Source organism: Thamnophis sirtalis, unplaced genomic scaffold, assembly GCF_051295495.1.
Source record: "Thamnophis sirtalis isolate CommonGarterSnake01/CBP01778 unplaced genomic scaffold, rThaSir2_p1.2 scaffold_2, whole genome shotgun sequence".
NCBI lineage: Eukaryota > Metazoa > Chordata > Lepidosauria > Squamata > Natricidae > Thamnophis > Thamnophis sirtalis.
The window spans coordinates 40,516,810-40,542,813 of NW_028261382.1; positions in this window are offsets into that span (position 1 = coordinate 40,516,810).

Genomic DNA, 26,004 nt, shown 5'->3' on the forward strand with positions numbered 1-26,004 from the left:
CAGCAAAACAGATATTGCATTAACTCCATAATTGGGGTTAACTGACATGCAACGTTTTCAGCATTTTATTGCTACCCAAAAATTTGAGGATAGTAAAGTATCAAACACCCTAGATTTCAGATCTGGGGATAAGTTTTTTATATTCAAATGCACACAGAATTTAAAATTGAATGCTAAAATTTGCCACAGCATGCTGAACACTTGGGTCAAAGTTTTGATTTTACCCAAAAGGCGTAGCTGCTAATGAAAAAAAAAAACAATACTACTTTTGTTAACAAGAACATTATTGTTTTTTCAGATCATTACAACAAAATGTCTTCTGGAACCAAAACTCCTAAATGCGCCAAGTGTGGGTCTTCTCCTTGCTGCTGCGCTAAAGAATCTTCTTCTACCATAAAATGTGCAAAGTGTGGGTCAGCCCCCTGTTGCTGTGCTAAAGCTTCTTCGTCCTCTAAGTCTAAGTGCTCCAAGTGTGGGTGTTCCCCCTGTTGTTGCTCAAAGACGCTCTGCGCTAAATGTGGATGTAACCCATGTTGCTGTCCTCAATCCCGCTGCTCCAAGTGTGGCTGTTCCCCCTGCACCTGCTCCCAATCCCCCTGCGCTAAATGTGGATGTAACCCATGTTGCTGTCCTCAATCCCGCTGCTCTAAGTGTGGCTGTTCTCCCTGCACCTGCTCCCAATCTCCCTGCGCTAAATGTGGATGTAACCCATGTTGCTGTCCTCAATCCCGCTGCTCCAAGTGTGGCTGTTCTCCCTGCACCTGCTCCCAATCCCCCTGCGCTAAATGTGGATGTAACCCGTGCTGTTGTCCTCAATCCCGCTGCTCCAAGTGTGGATGTTCTCCCTGCACCTGCTCCCAATCCCCCTGTGCTAAATGTGGATGTAACCCATGTTGCTGTCCTCAACCCCGCTGCTCCAAGTGTGGATGTTCTCCCTGCACCTGCTCCCAATCCCCCTGTGCTAAATGTGGATGTAACCCGTGCTGCTGTCCTCAAGCTCGCTGCTCCAAGTGCGGATGTATCCCGTGCTGCTGTCCTCAATCCCGCTGCCCCAAGTGCGGATGTATCCCGTGCTGCTGTCCTCAATCCCGCTGCCCCAAGTGCGGATGTATCCCGTGCTGCTGTCCTCAATCCCGCTGCTCCAAGTGTGGATGTATCCCGTGTTGCTGTCCTCAATCCCGCTGCTCCAAGTGCGGATGTATCCCATGCTGTTGTCCTCAATCCCGCTGCTCCAAGTGTGGATGTATCCCGTGTTGCTGTCCTCAACCCTGCTGCCCCAAGTGTGGATGTATCCCGTGTTGCTGTCCTCAACCCCGCTGCTCCAAGTGTGGATGTATCCCGTGCTGCTGTCCTCAATCCCGCTGCTCCAAGTGTGGATGTATCCCGTGTTGCTGTCCTCAACCCCGCTGCCCCAAGTGTGGATGTATCCCGTGTTGCTGTCCTCAATCCCGCTGCCCCAAGTGTGGATGTATCCCGTGTTGCTGTCCTCAACCCCGCTGCTCCAAGTGTGGATGTATCCCGTGCTGCTGTCCTCAATCCCGCTGCTCCAAGTGTGGATGTATCCCGTGCTGCTGTCCTCAACCCCGCTGCTCCAAGTGTGGATGTATCCCGTGCTGCTGTCCTCAATCCCGCTGCCCCAAGTGTGGATGTATCCCGTGTTGCTGTCCTCAACCTTGCTGCCCCAAGTGTGGATGTATCCCGTGTTGCTGTCCTCAATCCCGCTGTCCCAAGTGCGGATGTTCCCCCTGCACCTGCTCCCAATCCCCCTGCGCTAAATGTGGATGTAACCCGTGCTGTTGTCCTCAACCCCCCTGCTCCAAGTGTGGATGTTCCCCCTGCACCTGCTCCCAGTCTCCCTGCGCTAAATGTGGATGTAACCCATGTTGCTGTCCTCAACCCCCCTGCTCCAAGTGTGGATGTTCCCCCTGCACCTGCTCCCAGTCTCCCTGCGCTAAATGTGGATGTAACCCCTGTGTCTGTAATCAAATTCTCTGCTCCCAGTGTGGATGTTCCCCCTGCTGCTGTTCTCAATCCCGCTGCTCCCGATGTGGATGCTGCCCTTGCCGTTGTCGTCGCTGCTCTAGGTGCGGATGCTCCCCATGCCGTTGTTCTCGCTGCTCCCGATGTGGATGCTGCCCTTGCCGTTGTCGTCGCTGCTGTAGGTGCGGATGCTCCCCATGCCGTTGTTCTTGCTGCTCCCGATGTGGATGCTGCCCATGCCGTTGTCGTCGCTGCTCTAGGTGCGGATGCTGCCCCTGCTGCTGTCCTCAGGTTCGCTGCTCACGATGTGGGTGCTGCCCCTGCTGTTGTCCCCGCTGCTCCAGGTGCGGATGCTGCCCATGCCGTTGCTGCTGTCCTCAGTCTTGCTGCTCCCGATGTGGATGCTGCCCCTGCTGTTGTCCCCGCTGCTCCAGGTGCGGATGCTGCCCCTGCTGCTGTCCTCAGGTTCGCTGCTCCCGATGTGGGTGCTGCCCCTGCTGTTGTCCCCGCTGCTCCAGGTGCGGATGCTGCCCATGCCGTTGCTGCTGTCCCAAATGTGGATGCTTCCCGTGCCGCTGTTCCCAGTCCCGGTGCTGCAGGTGTGGCTGTTGTCCCTGCTGCTGCCCCAAGGCTTGCTGTCCCAAATGTGGCTGCTGTCCCTGCTGCTGCCCCAAGGCTTGCTGTCCCAAATGTGGCTGCTTCTGCTGTCAAGAGGTCCAACCTTGCTCCTGTCCCAGTGGCTGTGGTTCCACCTGCCCCTCAACCAAATAATGTAACGGAGATCTGATAACGAAGAACCGCCAGTCTAACCACCAGAAGATAAACCTAATTGTCATCTCAGCACCTGAAGATACCAATCTCACTATCAACAATCTTAAAAGAAAACCTACTCGTTATAACCCTGGGCCCACCTGCCTAGTGAAATGCCTAAGTGTTGTACCTACTTCCTATGTGTAATGGAGGAGTCTTTTTAACGTAAAGAGTTACGAAAACAAGTAATGAAAACAGTTTTAGCCTGTTCTGTAGAAAAAGAGGCTTTTCATATGTTTTTTTCCTTCTTCTTCTTCTTCTTGGTATTTGGATTGTGTTATATCTTCAAATTTTACTGTTAACAACTATAATTAAATTCTGAAATCATCCAAGTGACAAGTGTGGTTGGTTTATTTCCATTGGAGGAGAAAGGGGGAGGGATATTTTGTAGAATGAATCTTCCCGGTCTTCTTTGCGCATTTCTGAAAATGTTTAGCACGATTTTTTTTTTCCAATAATCTATTTTGAGACACGAGCTGCATTCACACATCTCACATATCAGTTGCTGATCAGTTGATCAGTGGTTAAATGCAGCACTGCAGGCTACTTCAGCTGACTGCAGTTCTGCAGTTCGGCTGTTCAAATCTCACCGGCTCAGGGTTGACTCAGCCTTCCATCCTTCCGAGGTGGGTGAAATGAGGACCCGGATTGTTGTTGGGGGCGATATGCTGACTCTGTAAACCACTTAGAGAGGGCTGAAAGCCCTATGAAGCGGTATATAAGTCTAACTGCTATTGCTATTGCTTTCACCATAGTTTCCATTGGCTTGATACTTCAATTACACTAAACTAGTATTGATTGTTCTGACCTAGGATTCCCAAAAGCATGAAGCTGACTCCTCGCCCCAATAACCCCCCCCCCTTTTTTTTAAAAAAGTAAATTCCTCTCCAACAAAATCCTGGCCAAGAGTCTTTCATGAGATTTCACAGCTACAGACCTTTATCAAGCTTGGAGAGCTGCCGGGCCGATATCTTCCAAACGCCACTCTGTAGCAGGCAATACTTGGCAAGAAGTCAGGAACAGATCTTCACCCTAATGAATTGTACTAATTGTTTCTTGTAAACTCCCCTCCACGTTCGCTCCTCCTTATCCCCTTTGGGAGGGGCCATTCACCGTCCACCTGTGGCCTTACTCCCAAGTCGACTCTTGTTCTTTAGCTGTTCCTTTCGTCTGGCAACTCTGCGCATGCGCCCACTGGGAACAGGCTCCAGCTGTTCTTCTGCCCCACTGAAGGCAGCTGATAGCTGTGATGGCCTCAGCCCCCCTCTCTGCCTCTGACACAGAGCCCTCCTCAGAGCCTTCCCCAGACTCCAGGACTGGCCCATCTTCCTCCCCAACCCTCCTCACTGTCCGAATCTGCTTCCAGATCTGCGGGCCAGTGGCAGGTCACAACACTGATGATGTTACCCAGTTTGAGTATTAAAAATTTGCAAGAAAACGACCAAGCTCAGAAAGCACCAAGGACCCCTCGATTCAACCTACCATTAATATTATTTCATTAGTTATTAATTTTTTACACTGCCCATCTCACTGATACAATGACTCTTGGGAGTTGACAATAGAATAATAAGGTTTTTGAAAAAGTATTACAAGACAAAGTTAGAATAATTAAATAGAAAAGCTAAAAACCAAGAGGTGGGGAGCTTTTCTACCCATTTATTTTGATCAGAAACAAGCCACCACTCACCAGTTCACATGTAATAATTAACTATGTTTTACAGATTACAATAGCTGAGAATCTCCTATCTTACACTTACCTCGGACTTCAACCATGGCACCATATTCATGTATCCTGCACAAAAACCCTCAAGGATAGGACTACTAAATCTAGAGTGTTTGTCGTGTTACCTAATTCCAAACTCAAACTTGGAGTAAGCAATTTAGGACTTCCAATCCAACCCTTTTCCAAGGGAAGGAATCCAAATTAAACATTCCCAAAGGAGGGCTGTCCTACATCAAAACCATTAAGAGAAACCTCCCCACATCTCTGGCTCCACTGCCAAATTGTTTTATTGGGAAAACTGCATCCAACTTTTAAAAAAAATATTTTTTTTTATTTTAAACACATAAGCACATCAACAAAAACAAACACATAACTTAAAAACAACATAGGAACAATAAGTTCCATCGTATATCGTACAGCAGTTCCGAATCGGTTTCTTTGCAGTTAATGTTTTCCCTTCTATACATTTCCATCTTGCGTTCATAATCTCCTTATTCGTTATCCATTTTTATGTACATTTCTTTATTTATTTAAACTTAGCTACTTATGACCAAATATTATTTACCTATATTATGCTTTATATTTTTACTGTCATTTATTCTCTTACATACAGATTATAGATATACATTCACATAATAATTCTTTTTCTTTGCCATTCTTATATTATTATTATTCCATTTGGAAGGTTATAAGGTATAGTTTAAAATGCTGTTTACCATACTTCGCACCTGCTAAGACACCACCTTGTTTTCTCTTTCTTTTCTTTTCTCCCTCCCTTCCTTCTCTACTTCCTTCCTTCCTTGTCTCCATCCCCTTCTTCCTTCCCTTAACTCTTCCCTACTCCTACCCTTTTTCTTCTCCTTCCTACCTTCTCTCCATCCTGCATCCAACTTTCAACCTGAATCTTAAATCCTAAGTCATTAATGTTCCGTATGTCACACACTGGGATACTGGAGAATGTAGTCTCAATTTTTTATTACTAAAATCAATCAATCTCTACCACTTGGGATTCAGCTACCAGGAGAGGCAACTGGGTCTCGTTTAACTCTTTGGCAGTCGAGACCTTATCCCAGAAGTAGACGTCAACTGTTTCTCCCACAAAGGACTGTTCCACATCAAAGCAGGCCCCGTAGAAATCCTGTTCCTGCCCCAGCATCACCATCAGATCCGCCTTGACCTCATAGCCAAATCCCAAATGTACAATGCGATACCCAACCTCTCTGTCCAGTTGGGCATTATGAAAATGGCGCACTCACACACATTTCAAAACCGTGGGGGTTTTGCCAAAGGAGAATCTCGGGAAGCAGCCAAGAAGAGGGAGAAGCTGCGGGTCGAGTCAGTGAAGAAGTGGAGACAAAGGGTCAGCTGTCGCAAGCCTTGATCTAGGTTGGGCTTCAGGAGAACCTAGGAGTTGGCAGAAAGCTTGGTGGACCTTGAAAGCCTTCCCATCCAAACCTGAGGAAGAAAGAAGAGGGAGAAGACCATCAAAAGGTGGAATTTTCAAGCTCACGGAGCGGTTCAAAACACACTTTGCATGAATCCATGGGGGTGGGAAGGTGGATTCATAGGAGGTGAAGGTTCTACCACGGAATGAAGACTTGCCTGTGTTGCTCAAGGTTCCTGAGATGCAGAAGACCACAAGAAAGACTGTATGAAGCAAGGGACGCCCCTTCATCGCCGTTTCACTCAGCATCGCCACCGGTTTCTGAACGTGGCTGCTTGAAGGACCGCCAGAGAAGTCCTTTCTCTAACTTGGCTGTCTTGGTTGAGTTAGAGAGATGTTCTCAACGTTGTAGAAAGTTCCTCCTGCTTTTGAACAGTGTCCTCAAAACACCCCCTCCAATCTGCAAAGATAGCAAAGAAGCAGCAAACGGGGGGGCGGGAGCAGATGGAGAAGCAGCTCTGAGATATTATTGTCTGGACCATGAGATAATGCCATGGCAGATTGAGGTTTGCAGCCAGCCTCAAAATGAACACTCTGGCAGGTCCTTCTAATTTCAAATTCAAAGTAAGCCCAATTTCATTAAGCTTACAATAAATCTTAAAATTTCATTATGCTTATCTTTATAACTACGGTGAAAATGACTTGCTTGCTATTTTATTTATTAATTTTATTTGCCATCCGTCTGGCAAATTCGGGGCAATGTTATATACCAGGCTGCCTCGCTTAGTGGCCACAATTCAGACTGGCCATTTGTTAAGCGAAGTGATCGCGCTAAGGGAAACTGCGCTTATGATTTGGCTTCGGGTTTACTTCTGTGTTACAGGCCTGAGAAGGTTCTCGGGGCGAAGATGGGTGGCAAAGATTCTTTCTTTCTTAACCACTGTCAGAACTTTGAATGGTCACTAAAAGAGACTGTTGTTAAATAAGGGTTGAGCTTTTACAACAGCTACCCAAACTCCACAATAAAGTGGAATTACTATAGCTCACCTGGAGCAACCGTCGCCCACAGCCCCACGATCACAGCAGGATTTACACCCAGGGAGACTTAACAATGGCCAATTCGCAGTGCAGGAAAACTAAATGCCAGCCAATACTGAGGGATGGGTCTATGCCTTCTCAATGGAGGATAGAGGCTTCGCGTGCTGGACAGGCAGGAGAAAGAGAGTTGGGGTCCGGAAAGGCCCACAGGGGGGGTCTGGCACCACACTTCTCCCTTCCCTGCCCTGAACTTTGCAAGCGCCCCGAATTGCCTCCATCCCAGCGCAGGAGACCTTGAGTGGGGGGCAAGGTGGCCTGCAGCGTGGAAAGTGGAGTTCAGGGCTGAATGCAAAGGGCAGGGCAGCAATGGCTGATACATGATGACAGACCCCCAACAGGTGGGGCTCTCCAGATACCATCGCTCTGTCTCCCGCCTCTCCGGTGCCCGACGCCACTGCCCTCCACCGAGAACGCTTAAGCCAATCCCTTGGGAAAAGGGATTGAGTGGACTTTAATTGCCTGGCAATACCAATTGAACAGGAGTAGGTTTCCCTGCATGAATTGGCTGTGATCATGTAGCAGGGAGGAAGGAAAGCTGGCCGGTGGTGAAGGGGAAAGTGCTAGCACAAGACTACAATGATTAACTCTGTTCTCCATCAACAGCCACGCCTAGCATTAAAATGGGCCATTGAGGATTTCTCTGTCTGGTTCTAAGAACCATCGCCATGGCCAAATTATGCCAGGGAAGAAAACTATAAACTCTGTTCTCCATCAACAGCCACGCCTAGCATTAAAGTGGGCCATTGAGGATTTCTCTGTCTGGTTCTAAGAACCATCGCCATGGCCAAAGTATAGGATTAACTCTGTTCTCCATCAACAGCCATGCCTAGCATTAAAATGGGCCATTGAGGATTTCTCTGTCTGGTTCTAAGAACCATCGCCAAGGCCAAATTATGCCAGGCAAGAATACTATAAACTCTGTTCTCCATCAACAGCCACGCCTACAATTAAAATGGGCCATTGAGGATTTCTCTGTCTGGTTCTAAGAACCATCACCATGGCCAAATTATGCCAGGCAAGAATACTATAAACTCTGTTCTCCATCAACAGCCATGCCTAGCATTAAAATGGGCCATTGAGGATTTCTCTGTCTGGTTCTAAGAACCATCACCAAGGCCAAATTATGCCAGGCAAGAACAGGATTAACTCTGTTCTCCATCAACAGCCACGCCTAGCATTAAAATGGGCCATTGAGGATTTCTCTGTCTGGTTCTAAGAACCATCGCCAAGGCCAAATTATGCCAGGCAAGGATACTATAAACTCTGTTCTCCATCAATAGCCATGGCTAGCATTAAAATGGGCCATTGAGGATTTCTCTGTCTGGTTCTAAGAACCATCACCATGGCCAAATTATGCCAGGCAAAGATACTATAAACTCTGTTCTCCATCAACAGCCACGCCTAGCATTAAAATGGGCCATTGAGGATTTCTCTGTCTGGTTCTAACCATCACCATGGCCAAATTATGCCAGGCAAGAATAGTATTAACTCTGTTCTCCATCAACAGCCACGCCTAGCATTAAAATGGGCCATTGAGGATTTCTCTGTCTGGTTCTAAGAACCATCACCATGGCCAAATTATACCAGGCAAGTATAGGATTAACTCTGTTCTCCATCAAGAGCCACGCCTAGCATTAAAATGGGCCATTGAGGATTTCTCTGTCTGGTTCTAAGAACCATCGCCAAGGCCAAATTGTACCAGGCAAGAATGCTATAAACTCTGTTCTCCATCAATAGCCATGGCTAGCATTAAAATGGGCCATTGAGGATTTCTCTGTCTGGTTCTAAGAACCATCACCATGGCCAAATTATGCCAGGCAAAGATACTATAAACTCTGTTCTCCATCAACAGCCACGCCTAGCATTAAAGTGGGCCATTGAGGATTTCTCTGTCTGGTTCTAAGAACCATCGCCATGGCCAAAGTATAGGATTAACTCTGTTCTCCATCAACAGCCACGCCTAGCATTAAAATGGGCCATTGAGGATTTCTCTGTCTGGTTCTAAGAACCATCGCCAAGGCCAAATTATGCCAGGCAAGAATACTATAAACTCTGTTCTCCATCAACAGCCACGCCTACAATTAAAATGGGCCATTGAGGATTTCTCTGTCTGGTTCTAAGAACCATCACCATGGCCAAATTATGCCAGGCAAGAATACTATAAACTCTGTTCTCCATCAACAGCCATGCCTAGCATTAAAATGGGCCATTGAGGATTTCTCTGTCTGGTTCTAAGAACCATCACCAAGGCCAAATTATGCCAGGCAAGAACAGGATTAACTCTGTTCTCCATCAACAGCCACGCCTAGCATTAAAATGGGCCATTGAGGATTTCTCTGTCTGGTTCTAAGAACCATCGCCAAGGCCAAATTATGCCAGGCAAGGATACTATAAACTCTGTTCTCCATCAATAGCCATGGCTAGCATTAAAATGGGCAATTGAGGATTTCTCTGTCTGGTTCTAAGAACCATCACCATGGCCAAATTATGCCAGGCAAAGATACTATAAACTCTGTTCTCCATCAACAGCCACGCCTAGCATTAAAATGGGCCATTGAGGATTTCTCTGTCTGGTTCTAAGAATCATCACCATGGCCAAATTATGCCAGGCAAAGATACTATAAACTCTGTTCTCCATCAACAGCCACGCCTAGCATTAAAATGGGCCATTGAGGATTTCTCTGTCTGGTTCTAAGAACCATCACCATGGCCAAATTATGCCAGGCAAGAATAGGATAAACTCTGTTCTCCATCAACAGCCACGCCTAGCATTAAAATGGGCCATTGAGGATTTCTTTGTCTGGTTCTAAGAACCATCACCATGGCCAAATTATGCCAGGCAAAGATACTATAAACTCTGTTCTCCATCAACAGCCACGCCTAGCATTAAAATGGGCCATTGAGGATTTCTCTGTCTGGTTCTAAGAACCATCACCATGGCCAAATTATGCCAGGCAAAGATACTATAAACTCTGTTCTCCATCAACAGCCACGCCTAGCATTAAAATGGGCCATTGAGGATTTCTCTGTCTGGTTCTAAGAACCATCACCATGGCCAAATTATGCCAGGCAAGAATAGGATTAACTCTGTTCTCCATCAACAGCCACGCCTAGCATTAAAATGGGCCATTGAGGATTTCTCTGTCTGGTTCTAAGAACCATCACCATGGCCAAATTATGCCAGGCAAAGATACTATAAACTCTGTTCTCCATCAACAGCCACGCCTAGCATTAAAATGGGCCATTGAGGATTTCTCTGTCTGGTTCTAAGAACCATCACCATGGCCAAATTATGCCAGGCAAGAATAGGATTAACTCTGTTCTCCATCAACAGCCACGCCTAGCATTAAAATGGGCCATTGAGGATTTCTCTGTCTGGTTCTAAGAACCATCACCATGGCCAAATTATGCCAGGCAAAGATACTATAAACTCTGTTCTCCATCAACAGCCACGCCTAGCATTAAAATGGGCCATTGAGGATTTCTCTGTCTGGTTCTAAGAACCATCACCATGGCCAAATTATGCCAGGCAAGAATAGGATTAACTCTGTTCTCCATCAACAGCCACGCCTAGCATTAAAATGGGCCATTGAGGATTTCTCTGTCTGGTTCTAAGAACCATCACCATGGCCAAATTATGCCAGGCAAAGATACTATAAACTCTGTTCTCCATCAACAGCCACGCCTAGCATTAAAATGGGCCATTGAGGATTTCTCTGTCTGGTTCTAAGAACCATCACCATGGCCAAATTATGCCAGGCAAGAATAGGATTAACTCTGTTCTCCATCAACAGCCACGCCTAGCATTAAAATGGGCCATTGAGGATTTCTCTGTCTGGTTCTAAGAACCATCGCCAAGGCCAAATTATGCCAGGCAAGGATACTATAAACTCTGTTCTCCATCAATAGCCATGGCTAGCATTAAAATGGGCCATTGAGGATTTCTCTGTCTGGTTCTAAGAACCATCACCATGGCCAAATTATGCCAGGCAAAGATACTATAAACTCTGTTCTCCATCAACAGCCACACCTAGCATTAAAATGGGCCATTGAGGATTTCTCTGTCTGGTTCTAAGAACCATCACCATGGCCAAATTATGCCAGGCAAAGATACTATAAACTCTGTTCTCCATCAACAGCCACGCCTAGCATTAAAATGGGCCATTGAGGATTTCTCTGTCTGGTTCTAAGAACCATCACCATGGCCAAAGTATGCCAGGCAAGAATAGGATTAACTCTGTTCTCCATCAACAGCCATGCCTAGCATTAAAATGGGCCATTGAGGATTTCTCTGTCTGGTTCTAAGAACCATCACCATGGCCAAATTATGCCAGGCAAAGATACTATAAACTCTGTTCTCCATCAACAGCCACGCCTAGCATTAAAATGGGCCATTGAGGATTTCTCTGTCTGGTTCTAAGAACCATTGTTATTGCTAAAATTAACCTGTTGAGAAAAATATAACACCTGTTATCAATCATAGCACCAACTATGAATCAAACCACAATGGGAAAACTCCTTGGTCTCCTAGCCTGTTAAGACACTCAACCACAGCTCCAACTGGGAAACTGACCATCGTGTCATCAAGCCAAGTGGAACAACGCTATCACACTTCTAAACGCCTGGCACTCTTGACAAATTAACCCTCAGTAGACGCACATAGACATAAACAATATCTGTACCTGTGCACAAGTGAACAATCAACAAAAGGAACCAGAAGGACCAAAACACCTCAACAGCAACCAACACCTATATGTGCACAGATTAACTCCAAGATTAACGTCTGTCAAATAATGAATTATACCCAAATCGACAACAAGTAGTGCCATCCAAGAATCTCTAAAGACCATTTTTAACAACACTGAAACCACAAGCCACTAGAAAGCAAGTTGAGAACAAACCTCACTTTCCCCTAACACTTATATTCCCTAAATAACCTTGCATTACCAAGGCCAGAGAACACTAAAAACCTTTCAACCGCAAGCTGCACATCATCTCATTTATATATAGTTCACCACTAACTTTACTTTCAGTTCCAAGAAGTCTGACTGGTACTGGCAATCTTTCTCAGAATGAGAAGGTGGGAGGGAGGTGATCCAGAAGGATCCCCTTCCAGTCGGAGTACCGAGGGGGTCCTCAGGGACTGGAGGCGGCTTTGCGGCTGAGCCCCCGTTGCCTCCTCCAGGTTGATTCGCCCTCGCTGCTCTCTCGGGGACTGAAAGGCTCACCCAGTGGAAACCCCAGAGAGGCTGTCCAGTGTGGGTCTCTTCAGTGTGGGTGTCCAGGGATTGAATGACCTCCACAAGTGGGGGGGCATCACCCCTATCCCCGCACTGTATTGATATGGGGAATGCTTCTGTGGGGGGGGGAGGCTCTGGTTCTACCACAGCCAGTGGCTAAAATGATTTCCCATCCGAAATTGTTTATACGTTTTACTTTTGTAACATTACTTTGCATTTCCCCCCCCCCCAAAAAAAAACTTCGCTAAAGCATGCCTTAGGGCACAACCTCTGCAAACCTATGGCATGCGTGCCTAAAGTGCCATGCGGAGCCATGTCACTCAGCAGGTGCAACATCGGCCACGCCTCTACCAGTTTCCAGCAGGCACAGGTGCAACAGCCAGATAAACTCCCGGTTACTTCCGGGCTTGCGGTCAGCTGGCCAGTGTGTATGCTCACGCCGGAAAACGGAAGCCCGTCTCTTCCAGTTTCCGGTAGTGCCACACGGACAAAGGCCAGCTGATCGCCATGCACGCATGTGCGCCAGAAACCCAAGAGGAACGGGCAACGCCACACAACCAGGCAACATGGCTCCGCATGCCACTTCGCACACGCATGCCTTGGGTTCGCCATCACAGCCTTAAGGTAAGCTTTATAGCAAGCCCCAAAGGTTTTTGCCGTCATAAACCCCATGTTGCCGATAGTACCTGTCAAGCTTCTTGGTTAAACCCAGCACTGAAAAGTTAATAAACCTTTGACTTAGCTTTGATGTCTTCGACGGCTTGTCTGTAGGTGATTCCCTTCGTGTAGAGTGCCTGTGAAATAATAATAAATAAGAAGAAATCAACATCACCAAAAGACCACCTGATGTTCACAGACTACAAAGCCAATTCATCATTTTTACAAAGGTGCTTTTTTACCAAGGAGTTTCTCTCTTACGCTCCAGGAACTGGAAAGCATCCCTAAAAATTGCTTTGGGCCCTGAGAGTTTACCTTCCTCTAAGTAATACAATACAATAGCAGAGTTGGAAGGGACCTTGGAGGTCTTCTAGTCCAACCCCCTGCCTAAGGAGGAAACCCTACACCATTTCAGACAAATGGATATCCAACCTCTTCTTAAAGACTTCCAGTGTTGGGGCATTCACAACTTCTGGAGGCAACTTCTGTTCCACTGGTTAATTGTTCTCACTGTCAGGGAATTTCTCCTCAGTTCTAAGTTGCTTCTCTCCTTGATTAGTTTCCACCCATTGCTTCTTGTTCTGCCCTCAGGTGCCCTGGAGAATAGCTTGACTCCCTCTTCTTTGTGGCAGCCCCTGAGATATTGGAAGATGCTATCATGTCTCCCCTAGTCCTTCTTTTCATTAAACTAGACATGTTATTCTGTCCATCCATGGTCCACACAGATTTCCTTCCTTCCTTCCTTCCTTCCTTCCTTCCTTCCTTCCTTCCTTCCTTCCTTCCTTCCTTCCTCTTCCTTTCTCTTTTTTCATTTTTTCTTTCTTCCTCTTCTTTCTTCCTCTTCTTTCTTCCTCTTCTTTCTTTCTTTCTTTCTTTCTTTCTTTCTTTCTTTCTTTCTTTCTTTCTTGCATTCAATTGTGGTCTTTTCCTATCTATCTATCCCACCTGTTCCTCTTGTATTTTCTCAGCCCAAATTTCAGAAGGAAGCTGTTCCACTGGTTAATTGTTCTCACTGTCAGGAAATTCCTCCTTAATTCCAGGTGGCTTCTCTCACTGATTAGTTTCCACCCATTGCTTCTTGTTCTACCCTCAGGTGCCCTGGAGAATAGCTTGACTCCCTCTTCTTTGTGGCAACCCCTGAGATATTGGGACACTGCTATCCTGTCTCCCCTGGTCCTTCTTTCTATTAAATTAGACATACCCAGTTCCTGCAACCGTTCTTCATATGTTTTACCCTCCAGTCCCCATATCCTCTTGGTTGCTCTTCTCTGCCCTCTTTCTAGAGTCTCCACATCTTTTCTACATCGTGGTGACCAAAACTGAATGCAAATATTCCAAATGTGGCCTTACCAAAGCATTATAAAGTGGTATCAACCCTTCACCTGATCTTGATTCTATCCCTGTATTGATGCAGCCTAGAACTGTGTTGGCTTTTTTGGCAGCTGCTGCCCACGGCTGGCTCCTATTTAAATGGTTCTCCACTAGGACTCCAAGATCCCTTTCACAGTTACTACTATTGAGCAAGTCAGGTCCCAGACCTGATGCAATTTAGGTAATCTTTGCCATTAGTTCCTTGAAGTAACTAAGCCCTCTCTACATGTTTTCTTTTAAGGAACTTGAACTAAACTTTCTTTTCTTGGGTTCCAAGAGTTTAAATTTATTCAAGAAAGGGCAACTGCAGGACGGAAGCAATTTTGTCTCTTAAGCTAATTTGAACACTTATATCCCCCCCCCCCACTCCTAGTTTAGCCCTTTTTAACTGCAGGTGGCTAAAATTGCCTCAGCTTTATTCCTCCTTTTAAACTACTTCTGTTACTCTCCCCTGGGGTGGTTTGGTCCTTTAAACAGGACACAGCTGAGATGACTTCAGATTCCACCATTTTACCCCTAAAAAACCCCTTGGTTAAAATTATTCTGGACAGACCCAGGCTTTATTGCCTTATTTCCCTGAGGGAAAGTGGTAACTCACCATAGGGAAGCTGTGGCTTTGGGAGTCCTTTAAATAAGGAACCCTTGAGGGATATTACCTCAGCCACCACTGGCATTTTACTCCTGAGGGAATATACAACCTGGTTGGAATCACCTCAGGCGCCGTCCTTACTACCTGTCGAAGGGCTAAAATCACCTCAGGTGCCATCCTTACTACCTGACGAAGGGCTAAAATCACCTCAGGAGCCGTCCTTACTCCCTGACCAAAGGCTATTCCTTATCTCCCCCCCCCCTCAACGCCTAAGAGCCTCAAGCTAGGATTTACCTCCGTTCGCAAGAGGCCACCTCACGGTCTCATCTGCGAAGCCTTCGGGCTGCGGAGACGCCGTAGGGAGAGCGGGGGGCTTTGCTCTCCCGCGGCCCGCAGCGTCGTCTCTTTCGAGTTGGGGGGAGAAAAGAGACGACGAGGAGGAGGAGAAGGCGGCGGCGGGGCTTTTGCCTCAGGCCAGTGTTTCTCAACTTTGGCAACGTCTGGACTTCAACTCCCAGAATTCCCCCAGCCAGCATTCGCTGCCTCAGGCTGAGGTGCCCGCCGGCTTTTTAAACTGACCCCGCCCCTCGGAGGAGGGAGGGGGTGGGAGAAATAGAGAGGCCGCTCGGCCAATCCGAAGGGCGGGTTTCCAAAAGCAGCCAATGGCAGCCGAGGTGGAGGCGGGAGAAAAGGGCGCTTGGAGGGCTCGTTAAATGTGCCGCGCCCTCGCAGGTGAGGGCGATTGGAGGCTGAGGTGCCCGCCGGCTTTTCAAAGTGACCCCGCCCCTCGGAGGAGGGAGTGGGAGAAATAGAGAGGCCGCTCGGCCAATCCGAAGGGCGGGTTTCCAAAAGCAGCCAATGGCAGCCGAGGGTGGAGGCGGGAGAAAAGGGCGCGTGGCGAGAAAGGCAGGTGGCTCGTTAGGGGTGCCGCCCCCCTCGCAGGTGAGGGCGATTGGAGGCTGAGGTGCCCGCCGGCTTTTTAAAGAGACCCCGCCCCTCGGAGGAGGGAGGGGGTGGGAGAAATAGAGAGGCCTCTCGGCCAATCCGAAGGACGGGTTTCCAAAAGCAGCCAATGGCAGCCGAGGTGGAGGCGGAGAAAAGGGCGCTTGGCGGGTGGCTCGTTAGGTCTGCCGCGGCCTCGCAGGTGAGGGCAGGCACGTGGTCTGTGCACGTGTGTGTGTGTTTGTGTGTAAAGCAAGGTAGATAAGGTAAACCATGATTGTCATATTTTTTTTTGCAAATTGGCCCCCTTTAAAGAATGAAACTCTGTTGCCTGCTCTCAAAAGAATATCTAATCTATACGTTTTAATATATATTCTTATGGCATATCTTTATATACCTGTGTTTGTTTTGTGGGAAGTTATCACCCAGCCCTCTCCCAGAGAAATGAAATATCCTGTTGAAAAGGCAGAATATTATATTTCCCTGGATGTGCAAGGGAGAAACGTTTTAAAGAGAAACTTCCTGCAGCTTCCTGCCTACCCCCCCCCTTTTTTATTGTCAATGGGCCATTAAGAAGTCCCTTTACATAACAAAGAGTTCTCCACTTCAGCTCCAGGGGGGATGGGATTAAGGCATGACAGTTTCTAATTTGTTCGTCGTCTTTCATTGTTAATTTTCTCATTTTTGCCATTTGTACAACAAGCCCCATATTGAGTAAATAGTCTGTTTCTCCTTTATCTTTTAAGTTCCATCCTTAACCTGTCAATTTTGGCACACTCTAAAAAAAATTTTTATTATTACCATTTCATCTGCAAGTGTGCTTCCATTTGTACAGAGTGATAAAGGTGTAGTGTTATGGCACAACTATGGAAATAATGGGCATAACTATGTGGTACAATATCATGGATTTAAAAAGGGATTATATGATTAAGAGAATAACGGTTACCATTAGGGTGTATTACCCCATGTATATATTTCAAAAGGACTTGATGCAGCCAATATACCATTGTTGCAAAATTGAAACTGTGATGCAGAATAAAAGAAAATGTAAAATAAAAACGTTTATAAAAAAATAAAAAAGAATATCTAATCTATTTTATCCATCCATCATCCATCTATCTACACACCACACACATTTATGCCTGCTACACACACACACACACACACACACACACACACAGACAAAGCACTGTCCATTTTGAATATATAGTATTCATCGTGTAATTCCTTCTCTAGGTGTCATCTCCTCTGAACTACAAATCCCATCTGCCTATCAGCCAGTGATCACCCCTTTTGCCCAAGAGAGCCGAGGTGGCGCAGTGGTTAGAGTGCAGTACTGCAGGCTACTTTAGCTGACTGCTAGTTCGGCGGTTCAAATCTCACTGGCTCAAGGTTGACTCGGCCTTCCATCCTTCCGAGGTGGGTAAAATGAGGACCCGGATTTTTGTTGGGGGCAATATGCTGACTCTGTAAACCGCTTAGAGAGGGCTGAAAGCCCTATGAAGCGGTATATAAGTCTAATTGCTATTGCTAAGAGGTAACTTTAGCTTTTTTTTTCCAGCTGGAGGCTGCCTTACAATGGCGGCACTGAACACAATGTTTCACTTAGCAATTTTTGGGATCCATGGTGGCCGTAGCTGGAGGACTACCTCTTACTGGGGGTGCACAAGTCCCATCAGCCACTTCCAGGGTGGTGGGGTAGTGGATAGGGATCATCCCTTCTTGCAACAGGTTTTCCCACCCCATCTCAAAATACTCATTGTTTAAAGAAAATCTGAAAATTTAATAAATAAAATTATTATTTCTTTTTACACACACACACACTCCAGGAAATGCTTTGGACTTCAGATTCCCATAAACCAGCTTTGCAGGGTGGGGGCTGATGGGGGATAACAACCCGCACTTAAAATCCAAGCCCCCTTTTTTCTGTGTTTTTTATGTTTTGCCTGCACTTTTCTTGCCTTGTTACAATCTTTCCAAGTAGGTGCAAATATGAAATTTGATATATATTTTTCCCCCAGCTTTTTAAGAAAACAAAAAAATCCCAGGACTGGTTTGCTTTCTAAGAATCCTGCTTAAAAGTTACAAATGGAGGAAGTTTGGATACATGATGTTTGTCTTCCGGAAAGTGAAAGAAATTGACCCAAATTTGAAACTGTTTCTTTCTCTATTACAGGAACTTTTTAACACCTGCAATTAAGGGCTTGTTCGAAAATGCAAAAATAATAGATCAGCCGTGGCTAAATCTTTTTCTCCTTGCGTGCCGAAATCGCTCTCTTGCACGCACGTGTGCCCACACACCCACAATGCAATGCACCCCACCCACCCCTGCGCATGCGCACACGACCCCCCCGCCATGTGTGCAACACCCCCCCCTTGCATGGGCATGCGAAACACACACACAGAGCCTCATGCTGCCTACTTGGCCTCCTACACCACAAAACCAAGACGGATTCGTTTAGCAAAACATTAGGGGGGGGGGAAGTGTTAAAAGAGCAATTTTCTGCTTTTAACAGGAATAGTAACCTCTCACCCTTAAACTGTCTACCATTGCACCTCACCCCATTAGTGTTAAGGTCCAGCCCCGATTAGAACGTATGTGTGTTGTGAATTTTAAACTATTTTTATTTTTATTTTGCTTTTCTTTTTTTCTTCTTTCGTTGTAAGCTGCCTATAAATTCAATAAGTGAAATGAAATAAATGAAATTCTTTTAGTTCAAAAGTTTCGTTTCTTTTAAAACAAACATTTCATCGTTCCTCGATCAGTAAGACATCGGAGTACAGTTTTTTTGCGTGTCAAAATAGTTCTAGTTTACCACCAAATTCTTGTCTAGCTTAATGTATACCCCTCCCTCCCTCCACCCCCAACCCCCCTCCTCCTTCTCCCCCCGCCGACTTCCCAGAACCCGTACACGGTATGGATTTTTAACAAACACAGTCTAAAATCTATTGAGAAAAAAGAAATTTAAAAAAAGAGTTAATAACATCTCTACATTGATCTTAGCTTCTTCTTGCTGAGCTAACTTTAAACAATTTAAATCATTCCTGATGTTAAGCATAGGCTAACTGGAATTTCTTGGTCCCGTATTTGTTTTGTATATAGTCAATCCATTTTTTCCCAGTCTCGTTTTTATCTCTCATTTGAGTTATCTTTAAGATATGCCGATATTTTAGCCATCTCGGCTAAGTTTGTAACTTTCAATGTCCATTCTTGAGTTGTAGGCAAATCTTCCTTCTTCCAATATTGCGCCACCAACAGTCTTGCTGCCGTTATCAGGTGCAGAATCAAGTTAGTCTTTACCACTGTAAAGTCAGTACATATACCTAGTAAGAAATAAATGAAATTCTTAAGAGGTTCCGTAAAGCACACCAATGTGCCTACTGTCCCCATTTATTTGTACTCATTTTTTTCCGTTCATATCCATGTTCATACTTAACACCTGCTATGTGTTTGACAAAATGAATGAATGAATAAATAAACGTTCTCTTCAAACGAAAACCAGGCTTGCCCGAAGCTATGAGACAGCTTTGGAGAATGCCAGTGTGACAGCTGTTAATAGAAGAGCGATTCAACAATTTGGCTTTCATAGCCTACTGATTTATCACCTGAACTCATCATGTCCACTTTCGTTGCCTTCCCTTGTTAATTACACATCTCACTCATCCTCCCATCTGTACGGAGTCTAGAAATGGTTTTAGTCACTCAAAGACAGGTGAGTTTTGATTGCCTTTTGTTAGTCGTTTACTTTACAACACCGTTGGTTTGTTTGTTGGGTTTATTTATATCCAACATTGATTTTGTGATTCCTTTTCCCAGGGAATTAAAGTTCTGGGCTTCATCTTATAAAGCCCTTCATGGTATTGGATCTGGGTACTTGAGAGACCGCCTGCTGCCAATTACCTCCCACAGACCCATTAGATCTCACAGGGTCGGCCTCCTCCGGGTGCCATCTACCAGCCAATGCCACCTGGCTACTACCCGGGGGAGGGCCTTCTCTGTGGCAGCTCCGGCCCTCTGGAACGAACTCCCCGCAGGGATTCGGACCCTCACCTCTCTCCAGGCCTTCCGAAAAGCCGTCAAAACCTGGCTTTGCCGGCAGGCCTGGGGTTGATGAGTTCCCCTCCCCTCTCGACATGTATGGTTGTGCGACTGTTGTTTACTTTTATTATTTGTATTTTGTTTTTTTATGTTCCCCCTTTTTCCCCCCCCTTGAATTGTTCGCCGCCCTGAGTCCTCCCGGAGAAGGGTGGCATACAAATAATAAAATTCCATTCCATCTATGCCATTCCTGGATCGGATTGTCCTGGACAATCGTTTTTTCTGAAATGATAAGAGGGTCTCTTGCTTCCAAATTCCAAATTTAATGAATTTATATGCCTCCCAATCCCGAAGGACTCCGGGCGGTTACATAAAAACAACTCTAGAAAGAATGCAAAAAAAAAATTTTAAAATAGAGAGGGAAAAAGCAGGTTAAAAAATACACATCATGCACTCAATCTTAGTGGAGCTGGATCTCATTCATGAAGTCAACAGCCCCAGGCCTGCCGGAATAGCCAGGTCTTTAGTAGACTTTTGGAAGGCTGAGAGAGTGGGGAGGTTCCGGATCTCTGGGGGTTGCTTGAGCAGAGGGTTGGACTAGAAGACCTCCAAGTTCCCTTCCCGCTCTGTAATTCTCCTTTTCTATTTGCTTTCTTTCCGCCCTTATGGAGAGATTCGTGTTGCAATAAAAAGTACTGCTCTATTCGATTTGTACCCCGGCTTCCTTCCGATTATCCAGCAAAACATTGGCCTGGTTTCTGACTTGTTCCTCAGACTTATCTTTACCACTGCAAGACAACTTAATGGGCCTTCTAAGCCCCGGTTTTAGTCTTCTCAAAAATCTATAGGATTCGACGTTCAAAATACTTGTGTTTTCTTGCTAGAGAGAAATGTCAAAGTCGAAGCAACTGAGCTGCAGTTTAAGAGACGGATGATGAGTCTCCCTCCGGCTCACGTCAGAAGGAACTACCATTCTTTCGTATGTTACTCCTGGCCTGTTTCACAACAATTCGTAATCAAAAATATAGACAGGCAGGACCCATAATATAGGGCATGAGAGAGAATTAAAAGTGTAATTAATTTGAATCATGGTGTAATAACTATAGGTCATTCAAAAGCTGGACTTGAACTAAGTGGCATGCGGGCATGGAAATTATGGGCTTTTCATTGTTTGGGTATTTCACCAATGCCTCCTGGATTTATACTTTGCTTGCATTGTCACGAAAGTTAATTTATTTATTTTAAGGTATTTTTTACAGTCAGTTGATTGTTCCTTCAACACGAGGCACAAGGAGAGCGAAGGGAGGAGAGGCGAATTGAAACAAAACTCAGATTCCGATCCAACTCAACGGAGTCTAGAAATGGTTTTAGTCACTCAAAGACAGAGGAGTTTTGATTGCCTTTTGTTAGTCTTTTACTTTACAACACTGTTCGTTTGTTTGTTGGATTTATTTATATCCAACATTGATTTTGTGATTCCTTTTCCCAGGGAATTATAGTTCCGGGTTTCATCTATGCCATTCCAAATACAACTGATCAAGCGTTGGTATCACAACCTTTGATCCATCAACTTGTTGATTTGATATCTGCTTCCCCTGGCAAACGTGGCCACCAAATCCATCAGACCCAGCACCCTCGAAGAGGGTCGTGCTGTGTCTTCATGCCACGGAACTACTAAAAATTAAAAAAAAATCTTATCAATTTTAAAAAAGAGGTGATTTTACTTGAGCAAATCCCACGTTTTGCTGAAGGACAGACAGAACCTGGGGACGGCGTCAAGAGAGGAATTAGCTTGGAGTCATTATCATTCTCATAAATGGTCAATGTCCGACCCCTCTTTAATTCCCCTTGGCCCTTATCTAATAATGCCAGTTTGGCGCTGTTACTTGACTAGATTCTTATGTATAGGCAATAAATCAGCTTAAGGGGAACTCCAGGTGTGGTCCAGAATCTTCCGTGACGGGCACTTTTTAAGAGATAAGCATTCAAAAGCTTTCTCCTGCTAAAAGTTCTCTCTCGCATGGTTGAATCTTCTAAAATTCAGATTCGTCCTGGTTCATTTATTAAGGGTTTTGCAACTGTGATGCTCTATTATTGTACCAAATGCTCACTAATTCCTGGCTTAAGAGGTGCTGCCACATATCTTGGTACTGCCAAGCAAGTAAGGCAGCAAAGAAGAATGACCAGTTCTTCATCAACCATAAAGTACATTTCTACTTTCTGAGCCACCATCCTCTTGATTCTGACTTGCATTTCTTAATAAACAGCGTGAATTTATCTGGTCTGTTATTAAATCTAGCTTAATGAACAACACTACAATTTGCTTATGCGTCCGAGAAGCAAGCAAAAGATTCTTTAAATAGTACATAAGTTGGTGAACATTGATTAACATACTCTCTTGTCTGTCGTATTTAAGCCCCAGAACTTATGACCAGAAAATGGTCATGCTTTTTTTTTTTGTTTTGTTTTATCCACTTTCTCCCAAACGTAATCAAATTACATTATTGTTTCCTCAAACTTCTCGAGGAAGCGCATGACATCTTACTAACGTGTTGCCTAGGTAAGGAAGAAGTGGTGACTAAAAGGTATTTAAAAAGTAATTCTAGCTTGTAACCGAAACAAATGACAGAACAGCTACACTACAATTTTTTTTTTAAATGCAATTATCTTTAAATCTCAGCCAGTGTTTATCTCATTTATTTATTTTTTAAAGAAAATTTAGAATCTATCTAAAAATGGTTGGGTCATTGAGAAACAAATTGAACTCAACCACATTTTCTGATCCTAAAATATTTAAGTTTTTCATGGAATAAAAAAAAAAAGTCCATTCACTAGTCATTCATTAAAACAATTCCTGGGCTTCCTTTGCTTTAAACTCAAAAGTTTAAAGTTTGGCATTATAGAGAACCTTAACTTTCTGCCCCACAAAATAACTCAGTGGGTTTCTTCTTCTACTTCTCCTCCTCCTCCTCCTCCTCCTTCTTCTTCTCCTTCTCCTTCTTCTCCTTCTTCTTCTTCTTCAGATATTAGCAGTACAAATAAAATCTCTGCCTTCCTCCTTGAGCAGTGCTGGTGACAGATGAGAGTTTGGGACTGAACAATTGCAGATAGAAGTACAGAATACGTCACGTCCAAAGGATCAGGACTGTACATTAAGTTGTAATTCAGAAGGGTTTATTCCTCGAACCTGTATACAAGGACCTAGTCAACTAAAGTTCAAATCTGATTCGGCACCAGATAAAGGAATATAAGAGGGGTTGGATTTAGACTGCTTCTGGGAACGAAATGACTCCAGACTGGTGACGAGTTTAACTCCGCCACCGCCAGCTCTGTCTGTTCTTCTACAGCATATAGTATACTGCAGAACTGGGTGCATTCGTTTTATTTTTTATTTTATTTTTTGCCATGTTCTATTTTTCTACATCTTTCGTCTTTCAAACGTCACCTGACAACAAACACCAGCGGTGCGAAGTCAAATGGGGAATAACAAGTCCTAAACTATGTCACGGCAGTAAGAAACACACTCATTAGCCATTCATCCGCGTAATTCATTTTAAAAGAGATTATTTAAGAGATCCTTTAGATCTCCCTTAATCATAGACCATTTTCCCCCCTAATAAAGGAAATGAATAGTCAAGGAACGGAAGGCCATGTGGTAATTTTGTGGAAGCTGATGCTGAGCCATCATAACATTCCCATCATTCTTCATCCTGCACATGGCTCACGAAAGATTACCCAGGCTATATAAAAAGACACATCGAACCCTTGGCCATTCACACCGGGATTCACATCCACACCGTTTCTTCCTCTTTAAACAAGGTAAGCTCCTTCAATATTCTTAAAGACGGGGAAAACATTGAGGTCTGGAGGTCTTGTCTACAGAGAGAACAGCCTCCATGGCCCAAGTTATAATATCGGTGTCTTCCATTAAAAAAAAAACTGAATAGTTTAGTGGGCAAGAGAGTTCCAGATGTGCAAAGTAGTTTGCAGAATCAGTCCAGGTGAATGTGGATTTCCCTCGGATCTGGATTGTATAGGGTTGCATTCTGGACAATGCCTACCCTAAACTGACCTCCGAGGTTGACTCGGCTTTCCGTCCTTCCGAGGTGGGTCAAAAGAGGACCCAGATTGTTGGGGGCAAGAGGCTGACTCTGTAAACCGCTTAGAGAGGGTTGAAAAGGACTGTGAAGTGGTAGATAAGTGCTATTTTTCAGCCAAATAACAGAGAGGAGTCACAGTAGCTAGATTTGTAGTTTAGGATTGAAATGAAGGCTCCTTGATACGTTAATGTGGACTGATGATGTTACTTACCCATGTTTCCCCGAAAATAAGACAGGGTCTTCTTTTCTTTCGACCCCTGAAATAAGCACTTGGCCTTATTTTCGGGGAGGTCTTAATATTTTTGAGGAGCAGGAGACAGTGAGCATGGTCACCTCCTGGCTGCTGCTGTGTTGCAATATTTTTGAGGAGGGCTTATTTTTAGGGGAAGACTTATTTTAGCGCATGCGCTCAAAGGCCCGATTGGGCGTAACATCCAGGGGGGTCTTATTTTTGGAGAAGCGGGGGTAGTTTGAGTGGCGAAACGTCTCCAGGAAAACCACCAAGCTCGGAGAGTGCCAAGTGCCCCTTGATGTTAGATTTGTTCAAAGAACTGCAGGCAAAACTGCTGGAACTCCACCGAGACGCATCCGGCGTTTCTCACGCCGGCTCCGGTTCGTTAACGCAATACCGCTTGATTTCCTCCTTCTAGGTCTTCCTCTTCCTCGCCGTCCAACATGACTTGCTGCTCCAAATGCGGTTGCTCCCCCTGCTGCTGCCAGCAGAGCTGCTGTTCCCCCTGCTGCTGCCAGCAGACCTGCTGCCAAAGCTGCTGTGGAAAAGGCTGCGGATGCGGCTGTGGCTGCGGCTGCGGCTGCAAGGGTTGCTGCGGATGCGGCTGTGGCTGCAAGGGTGGCTGCGGATGCGGATGTGGCTGCAAGGGTGGCTGCGGATGCTGCTGCAAGGGTGGCTGTGGATGCGGCTGCAAGGGTGGATGCGGCTGTGGATGCGGCTGTGGCTGTCCCAAGCAGTGCAAGTGCTGAACGGCATGAAGGAAGGTCCTCCGCGATATGATGTCCACTGTGCCTCTCGCCCGCTTTCGATTCTCCTCTTCGAGGCTCCAGCTTGCTTCTGTTCCTGAAAACCCTTCCTGATGTTCTTCCGTCATCTAAGCCATTCCTGGATCAAGTCCCGGACAACCGTTTTTGTCTGAAACGACAGAAGGTCTCCTGCTTGAGCAGAGGGTTGGACTAGAAGACCTCCAAGTTCCCTTCCCGCCTCTGTAATTCTCCTTCTCTGTTTGCTTTCTTCCCCCCTTATGGGGTATATATTCACGCATGCAATAAAAATAAAATAAAAAAAAGTACTCACGTTTTCGTTCTCATGTCTCTGTCTCTGCGCTCTTTTCGATCCGTACCCTGATTTCCTTCCAATTTATCCAGAAACAGAACGAGGCGCAAAACAGCCGGTCCCTCGAAAGCCCTCTGAAATTCACAATCCCAATTTGCCTTCAATCCATTCCTTGAGTCTCCCCCACCCCTAATGCGTCGTACTGATCATGTCAGGTCACCTGAGCAGCTGAAGAAGGCTTTCAGATAGTAGCCAAAGTCCTTCTCGTAGAGAAGGTCTCACTTCCATACAGTACTGGCCGAATCAAAATGCCAACAAGCTCCCGGCAAGGCTAGGAGAAAATATCAACAGTGGTGGGTTTCAAAAAAAATTCGAACCTACTCTGTGGGTGTGGCCTTCTTTGTGGGAGTGGTTTGCCAGCCATGTGACCAGGTGGGAGTGGCTTGCCGGCCATGTGTTTTCTTTCTTTCTCTCTCTCTCTCTCTTTCTCTCCTTCCTTTTGTCTCTCTGTCCCTTTTTCCTTTCATCTCTCTCACTTTTTCTTTCTTTCTTTCAGCCTCTTGCCCCCCAACAATCTGGGTCCTCATTTGACCCACCTCAGAAGGATGGCAGGCTGAGCCAACCTTGAGCTGGTCAGGATCGAACTCCTGGCCGTGGGCAGAGTTAGCCCTGCGGTGTTGTATTCGAACCACTGCGCCCCCATGGCACATGCTTCTTCGTACATGCACGCTGAATTACTTAAAACAAAACCCAGGTGGAAATGAAAGCAGAAATGATCCTAGT